The following is a 9,434-nucleotide window of genomic DNA, read 5'->3' as shown; positions in this document are numbered from 1 at the left end:
GTGTGTGTGTGTGTGTGTGTGTGTGTGTGTGTGTGTGTGTGTGTGTGTGTGGAGGGGGGTGATCTGGCTGGCTCAGTCAGTAGAGCCTGTGACTCTTGATCTCCTGGGTTGCATAGAGCTTACTTAAAAATAAATTTAAAAAAATAAAAAAAATCAGGTGCCTGATAGCTTAGTTGGTTAAGTGCCTGCCTTTGGCTCAGATCATTATCCTGGAGTCCTGGGATTGAACTCTGCATCTGCTTCTCCATCTTCTTCTGCCCCTCCCCTCCGCTCCCCCATCCCGCTTGTTCTCTCTTTCTCAAATAAATAAAATGTTTTTTAAAATTTTTTAAAATTAAATGAATAAATAAATTATAGGGCCAGATTTAACCCATTGAGAATCAAGCTTGGATCATTACAGTCCTTCCAGTCTTTTCAAAGTAGTAAATTATTTTGCCCCTTTTCCCCCATGAGTCTGTTTGGTATTAATTTCTGGTTACTTACAGTCAAGATAGCCCTTACCAAGACAACCATGTATATTTGGTAAGTTATCTCACTATTATTAAAGATAAAACAAAGGCATATTAAAAATTTTAAGAGCTTACTTGAGCAGAAATCAATTTGAATCAGGCAACGCCAAACCAGAAATGTAAGAAGTGTTCCACTGACTGGAGCTAGGAGAAAGCCTTCTATTGTAGAGGAAAGGCAGAAGCAAAGCAAGGAAGTTATTTGATTGGCCATAGCTTAGACTTTTTTTCTTTGGAAATAAATAAATAAGCCTTGTTTGGAAGGTTTAGTTAGCTCCTTGTGATTGACTATCCTTAGATTTTGTTTTCTTAACCTTGAGGCATCTGCGGGCTTTGGTTTTGGGTTGTTTACTTACACTGATAAGGTATCAGCACCACCTCATTCTAAAGGCCTCCTTGATTTAACACTGCCAAACACACTGATACAGAAAGAAAGAAAAGAAATACACCAGAGGCGGAGGAGCGCCTGGGTGGCTCAGTTGGTTAGGCATCTGCCTTCAGCTCAGGTCATGATCCCAGAGTCCTGGGATTGAGCCCACAAGGGGCTCCCTGCTTGGAAGTGAGTCTGTTTCTTCCTCACCCTCTGCCCCTGTGTTTCCTTGTGCTCTCTCTCTCTCCCCCAAATAACTAAAATCTTAAAAACAAACAAACAAACAAACAAAAAGCCAGGGGAGGGGCACCTGGGTGGATCAGTTGGTTAGGCATCTGACTCTTGATTTCATCTCAGGTCATTATCTCAGGGTCAGGAGAGGAGCCCTGCATTGGTATCCTTGCTCAGCAGCAGGGAGCCTGCTTAAGATTCTCTCTCTTCCTCCTCCTCTGTGCCCCCTCCCCCTGCACATGTGCACTCTCTCTCTCTAATAAATAAATCTTTGAGAAAAAAAAAAGATACACCTGGGGGAAATATTCCAATATTTAAAAAAAAAAAAAAAAAAAAAAAGGGATTTAAATAACATCTACACATAAATAAAATGATTCATGATACTTCTTATATAAGAAGAATGATGGATGTCCCCACATTCAATAGTTAGCACTAACCACTGAAAGCTCTTAGAGAATCAAATATCTTGGCAAAGTGGCTTCAGCTTCTTCCATTATGACTTTAGTATATTTTATATTGTCCCCAAGTTGCCTGAAACACTGTCCTGGAATCCACATCAGGATCTATGGGATGCTGGGTGGCTTAGCTGGTTAATTGTCTGCCTTCAGCTCAGGTCATGATCCCAGAGTCCTGGGATCTAGTCCCAAGTTGGGATCCTTGCTCAGAGGGGAGCCTGCTTCTCCCTCTGTCTGTTGTTCCCCTCCCCTACAGTTTGCACTCTTTGCTCTCTCTCTCTCTCTGACAAATAAATAAAATCTTAAAAAAAAAATCTATACTTATATTTGAAGCCCAAGGGAATGACACAGAAATGGAGAAAATATAGTCTTTATGATGTTTCTGTTCTAGGGAGAAATAGCAGCAGAAGAAAATCTGTTAGTTACTAAAAGTGAACACGATTTGTAAGAATAATTATAGTAAACCTGATAAGTTGTTATCTCCTTATTTTCATCCACTCAAAATAAATGATTTCCTTTTTTGTAGCATTTCTAGAACCTCCAATGTAGTGCTACATTTGTGGTCCTTTTAGTCCTCAGCACATCTGAGAATGCAGAAGACGCAAAAAGAATAAAATCAAAGGAACTCCATTATTAGAATCATATGATTAAGTTGGGTCAGTCAGCAAAACGAAGTCAACCTACTAAAGAGAGTTTGAATGGGGAGTATCATCCTTCATAAATCGGGCAAGCAAACCACGAACCACTTGGAAAGCAACAGGTTTGTGCCCCTGTCATTTACCTTAATTTAACAGGTGCATGGAGCCATGGCCTGGCAGTGTCTAGTTAAGCTTGGGGTCTAATGTTGTGGGACAGATTGTTCCAACATCCTTTCCCCATATATTCACTTACTGTTTTTATTTAGCTTTCAAAGGCAAAGGAAAAAATTGAACTCATAACAAAGGACTTGTATCAAAACATAACTTTAATATTTAAATAGACTTTAAAAAAAACTCCAGCAAACCAATAATAATAGATAGCATAAGAGACAAACAATCCAATAGAAGAAGAGACCACAGAATAGAAAACCTGAACGGCTAATTAAGTTATGAAAGGATGCTCAGCTTCATGGCTACTAATGAACATGCACATTAGGACAAAATGAAACAGCATTTCCAGACAAATAAGATTGGTGGTAACTAAGAATAACAAATGTTGCCTGGGATTAGAGATATTATTGTAATCTAAGTACAACCACTAGGAATAAATTTGCAATTATTTTAATATACAAAGTTGAAGACATCCTGACCTACCAATTCCAATTCTATTTTAATTTACTTTTTATTATTATTATTTTTTAAGGATTTTATTTATTTATTAATTTGTCAGAGAGAGAGGGAGAGAGTAAGCACACAAGCAGAGAGGCAGGCAGAGACGGAGAGAGAAGCAGGCTCCCTGCCGAGCAAGGAGCCTGATGCAGGACTCGATCCCAGGACCCTGGGATCATGACCTGCGCCAAAGGCAGCGGCTTAACCAACTGAGCCACCCAGGCATCCCTATTATTATTATTTTTTTAGTAAGCTCTATACCCAATGTGGTATTCAAACTCACAACCCACCCCTACCCCCGAGATCGAGTTTCATGCTCCACCAAATGAGCCAGTCAGGACCCCTATATTCCACTTCTAAATACTTATTCTAGATAAACTCTCATGCAAAGCTGTCCATTTCAAAATTGATTTTAAAGGTAAAAATATGCCCTTTAAGATGCCAAGTAAATTCATTTCTGTAATTCATAAATAGGATTCCAGAGGATAGCTAGAATACATGAACTGAACCTAGGTGTAGCGACATTGTTACATCTTAAACACAATGTTGATTAAAAGAAGTGGATTCTTTTTTTTATTAAGATTTTATTAATTTATTTGAAAGAGAAAGACACAATGAGAGAGGGAACACAAGCAGGGGGAGTGGGAGAGGGAGAAGCAGGCTTCCAGATGAGCAGGGAGCCCCGTGCAGGACTTGATCCCAGGGCTTGATCCTAGGACTCTGGAATCATGACCTGAGCCCAAGCCAGCGCTTAATGACTGAGCCACCAGGTGCCCTGAAAAAAGTAGATTCTAGGACCATGCATGAAGTATGGCATCATGGCATGGCATGAAGTATGGCCCCATCCATTTTTTTAAAAAGGTTTTATTCATTTTAGAGAGAGCACAAGTTGGGGGAGGGCCAGGGAGAAAAGGAGAAGCAGATTCTCTCCTGAGTGCAGAGCCCAACGCTGGGCTCCATTCCATGTCTTCAAGATCATGACCTGAGCGGAAGTCGCTTAACCAACTGAGTCACCCAGGCATCCCAGGACTATCTATTAAAAATGTACAAGGATACTAATCTATACTATAAATTGTTTATAGTGCAAGTACAGAGATAATACAAATATATGTAATAAAAGTATAAAAACATGAACAGAAAGAATATAGTAACTTCAGTGAAAAGATAGCTCTGGATTGTTAGAATAATGGAATGGGGATAGATTTCAACTCTATACACTGATTAAAAAAAGAAAGAATCTGAAGCAAATATGGCATAAAATTCACTTCTGTGATACATGTATCCCTGGTAGCACAAACAAATTCTCTAAAAGATGTACAGGTGTTCCATATTTCAATGGAATGAACCAAAGCAAAACTCCCATGTATTTGTTTTCCTAAAAGTTATCTTTTTGAGAACTTATCACACTGGTTCTTTCCAGATTCCAAAGGGCATCTCTTGCAATTTTCTAAATCTTAGTAGCTGTTAAATTTTCCAGGGCACGAAACAAAGGGACAGTTTGAAACATGAAGTAAGATGTTGAGAAAGAATGACTCTAACTGGGTAACAAATCCTTTTGAAATCCAGCAAACTTGCCATAGTTTTCCTTCATGCCTCAACATCATCAGAGCTGACAGTTACTCACCAAGAGCCACAGAGATGTTTGTGAGCCTGGGGATCTCCTGGGAACACTGTACTGTGCTTTGGGATATATGTTAACCCCTCAGATTCACTCACTTGCTGCTTAAAATGTAAAATGTTGAATAAGAAGTTCTGGATACAATTGTGAGGTCCCTTGTCCTGACTCCCCTTGCAGGCCCCAGGGCAACTTTTTACCTTTTACCCATACAGGGTGCAGAGATTACTTAAAAATAAAATCTTAGGACGCCTGGGTGGCTTAGTGGGTTAAGCCTCTGCCTTCAGCTCAGGTTGTGATCTCAGGGTCCTGAGATCAAGCCCCGCATGGGGCACTCTGCTCAGCAGGGAGCTTGCTTCCCTTTCTCTCTCTGCCTACTTGTGATCTCTGTCTGTCAAATAAATAAATAAAAATCTTAAAAAAAAAATTAAAAAAAATAAAATCTTTTAAAAAAAAAGACTATCAACTGAAAGTCCTCCACCTTCTTCTATTCCCCATTGTGAAGTTTCTCATGTTTGCTTCCTTGAAACGTATGACCTTTGAGAATGTAAAGTCATTGAATTATAAGAAAAGGATTAAATGAATTCTCTAAAGGAATAAGAATATATGCAGGGGTTTCATTGAGGGATTTTTTTCTGATGGGAAAATTGGGAGATTACTGATAGGGTCACTGGGCAGTGAGATTCAGGAGGCATAGTGGTATGCTGGAACCAGCTCGTATTGGCTTGCAAGAGCTGATTGGCAAATTTTTCAGAATTTTGTGAACTGGTTGTTATGCCCAGCCATTATTAAAAGGGTAAGTGTACACGTTTGCAGTAAGTTGTATTAAAAAGAGATAACAGAGGGACATGGCTGACTCAGTTAGTAAAGTGTAAGACTTTTTTTTTTAAACTTTTTTTTTTTTTTTAGATTTCATTTATTTATTTGACAGAGAGAGAGATTGAGACTGCAAGTAGGCAGAGAGGCAGGCAGAGGGAGAGGAGGAAGCAGGCTCCCCGCTGAGCAGACAGCCCGATGCAGGGCTCGATCCCAGGATCCTGAAATCATGACCTGAGCCAAAGGCAGAGGCTTAACCCACCCACACACCCTTAGAGTGTAAGACTCTTGATCTTGGGCTTGTGAGTTCAAACTCCATGCTGGGCACAGAGATTACTTAAAAAAAAAAAAAAAAGATAATAAACATTTAAAACTCATTCATTCTTAATTTTTTTACTACATTTTATCATTATCTATGCCCTTGAGGTTATTTATGTCTATTGTATCTGCATGATGGGAATATTACATAATGGTGTGTTACGTACAACTCTTCCCAATTCCACATTCAGGGACACTATGTTGATAGTTTGAAATAGGCGGTGGTGAGGGTATTTACAACATGGCAACACCAGCAGGAATTACAGATCAAGGCTCAATTTATTAGTTTGTTGATTGTCTAGACTTAAAAGTTATGGAGAGAATGTTGATGCAGATTAAACTTAAAAGTGTGTTATGTCTGTAGCTGTTAACATTGTAAATAGCATTTAAAAAATTGAGTGGGAGCTCCTGGGGGGCTCGGTTGGTTAAGCATCTGCTTTTTGGCTCAGGTCATGATCTCAGGGTCCTGGGATTGAGCCCTGCATAAGGCTCCCTGCTCAGTGGGGAGTCTGCTTCTCCCTCTTCCTCTGCCCACCTCTCTCTCTCCCTCCCTTCTGCTTGTGCTCTCTCTTAGTTGTTTCACTTTCATTTTACTGCTTAACAAAAATATCAAGCAATATTCATGGAATTATGCTGGTTTATCAATAGCAACAATATGTTGCTTTGGTTATAAAAACTCAGTAAAAATCAACAAAAGTGTTTTGTGAGAGTCAATTGGCTATGCGGAATTTAAATAGAGGACATTTATAAGTTAATATTTTTGTAATAAGAACATTTTTTTTAAGTAGTTTTCAGGCTTGAGACAAAGAACTCTACATGCAGGATGGCATCTTACATATGTTGGACAGAAATAAGAGGATCAAGCCACAGCCAGAAAGATTCCAGAACTGCAGAGATCTGTTCGATCTGATCCTCACGTGTGAAGAGTCAGTATACGATCGGGTGTTGAAGGATCTGAATTCCAGAGAGCAGGAAACCTGCCAGCCGGTGCACATCATCAATGTGGACATCCAGGACAACCACGAAGAGGCCACCTTGGGGGCGTTCCCCATCTGTGAGCTGTGCCAGTGCATTCAGCACACGGAGGACGTGGAGAATGAGATCCACGAGCTGCTTCAGGAGTTCCAGGAGAAGATCGGCAGAGCCTTCCTGCACAAGGTCTGCTTCTACTGACCCAGCTGGCCTGGCGCCAGGCATGCCACCCACCCTCCTGAAGCCATCTTTTTGAGCTTCCTTTTGTTAATACTTTTTCCTTCCTGATACTTGTTTTAACTTTCAGGTACTCTGCCGGCCGATGGCAGTGGTACCAATAAACTGCAAAGGAAACGCAAAGACACAAATGTGTGATTCAAAACAATCACGTTTTTTCTCTCCCATGTGTACTTACGAGTGGGATGTTGATTATAAAAGTTTTTTTTTTCTTTACCCTAAACAGTAAACAACGGTTTATAGTACATTTCCCCCATGCATTGTGGCTTTCATTGTGGTTCCTTCCCTTCCACCCCCCAAATTTGCTGGAATGTACAAATAACCTGAATAAAGCAATGGATTTTATCTTGCTGGGCGGGGGTTGGGGAAACAAAAAACTTGAACTCACAACCCTGAATTGAAAGTCACATGCTCTACTGACTGAGCCAGCCAGGCACTTCATAATAGGATTCTTAAAAGTCAGTAATACATGGGGAGGTGGGTAGGGGGTTGGGATAACTGGGTGACAGGCATTAAGGAGGGCCCCTGATGTGATGAGCACTTGGTGTTATATGCAACTGATGAATTACTGAACTCTACATCTGAAACTAATGTTGTATTATATGTTGGTTAATTGAATTTAAATAAAAAATAAATCAGTAATACATATACCTATATATTGCTATGGACTGTATTGTGTCCTTCTAAAATTCATATGGTGAAGCCTTAACCCCCAATATGACTATTTTTGGATGTAACATCTTTAGGAGGTAATTAAGTATAAATGAGGTATAAGGGTGTGGCTCTACTAATAAAATTGGACAGCCCTAAAAAAAAGGGAAGCAAGATCACTCTCCCTTCCTGCTCCCTAGCAGGAAAAGGCCATGTGAGCACACAACAAAATGGCAGCCATGTACAAGTCAAGAGAAGAGACCTCAGAATGAAACCTAACTTCCAGCACCTTGGTCTTGGACTTTCCAGCATCCAGAACTGTGAGAAGTAAATTTCTGTTAAGCCACCCAGCCTATGGTATTTTGTTATGGCAGCCCAGGCTTAGGCATACACACACACACACACACATACACACACACAAGCAGTTGATAGGTGCACAAATAATTGTAAGAAATGTTAAAGAATTCCAAGTGCTATAAAAATATAGAGTAAATGATATGTGAGGAGTGCAGTACAGGTGGCATTTTAGGTAATCCAGGCCATAGATCATAAGGACCTGAACTTGGGCAGTGACCTTAGAAAAACCGAACATGGCTTTAAGAGGGCACCATTTGACTTGTCAGCTACAACTGACCAGCACCTGGACAGCCCATGGATGCTGGATATTTCTCCTGTATGTATGTAAAACATCCCACTTACTCCCCTGAGTTTTAGTTTGTTCCTCTGATCATCCTCTATCCTATTGCCAGAGCATATGTTCTAAATCTCATGATGTCGCATTTCTGCTTATAATTGTATCACGATTGCCTGGATATCAGATCTCCTCCTTAACACATTTGCCTGCCTCTCTCTCTCTCTCTTTTTTAAAAGATCTTATTTATTTGACAGACAAAGATCACAAGTAGGCAGAGAGGGAGGGAGGGGAAGCAGGCTCCCCGCTGAGCGGAGAGCCCCATGTAGGGCTCGATCCCAGGACCCTGGAATCATGACCCCAGCGGAAGGCAGAGGCTTTAACCCACTGAGTCACACAGGCGCCTCTGCCTGCCTCTCTATGTCAGATCTTTTCAGTCCACTTCTCCCAGTCCCACCCCTATCCCAAACATGCACATCTCTTCATCCTGGTCATACTAGGCTAGTTTCTTTACTTTGTCCTGTTGCTTCACGAACTTTTCTGTTGCTGTATCTGGAAATCTCTCCTCTGTTTAGCCAACATCTCCTTGTTCTTTAAAATTTAGGGCCAGAATTACTTTTTCAAAGAAATCTTCCCAGACCCTTTCTGATTTAGGTCCCCTCCTCTGTGCTCTCTGTGATTAACTTGGCCTCTGCATATTACATTGTGCATATTACACAAGTTCTGTGCTGTGGTATTGATTTACTTGTCTGTCTTCCCCACAATCTGTGTCATATTCATTCTTTTTATCCTCCATGCCAAATATGGGGCCTTTCGCATAGTAGGTCTCATCAAGTGCATGTTGGAAGAATTAATTTTTTTAAAAAGATGCATTTTTGGGGCGCCTGGGTGGCTCAGTGGGTTAAAGCCTCTGCCTTCGGCTCAGGTCATGATCCCAGGGTCCTGGGATCGAGCCCCGTGTCGGGCTCTCTGCTCAGCAGGGAGCCTGCTTCCCTTCCCCTCTCTCTGCCTGCCTCTCTGCCTACTTGTGATCTCTGTCTGTCAAATGAATAAATAAAATCTTAAAAAAAAAAAAAGATTCATTTTTTAGAGCGAGAGCGAGAGCGCGCAAGCGCACGCAGGAGCATGAGCAGGGGAGGGGTAGAGGCAGAGGGAGAAGCAAGCTGCCTGCTGGGCAGGGAGCCCCACGCGGAGCTCCATCCCAGGACCCTGGGATCATGACCTGAGCCCAAGGCAGCCGCTTAAGAAACTGAGCCACCCAGGTGCCCCAGAAGACTTAATTTTGTAAGTAGAACCACAGGGCTTAGTGAGCCCCTGGAGGAAAA

General features: G+C 41.2%; 1 pseudogene; it reads left to right on the top strand.

Moving 5' to 3' along the window:
* The window catches only part of LOC111148856, a 28,789-nt pseudogene extending 21,998 nt beyond the window's left edge, over positions 1 to 6,791 (top strand).
* Positions 6,792 to 9,434: the final 2,643 nt, after the last annotated feature.

The sequence above is a fragment of the Enhydra lutris genome, unplaced genomic scaffold (assembly GCF_002288905.1).
Source record: "Enhydra lutris kenyoni isolate GAN:26980312 unplaced genomic scaffold, ASM228890v2 scaffoldscaffold21, whole genome shotgun sequence".
Taxonomy (NCBI): Eukaryota; Metazoa; Chordata; class Mammalia; order Carnivora; family Mustelidae; genus Enhydra; species Enhydra lutris.
This window is presented reverse-complemented; position numbering and strand designations above follow the sequence as displayed.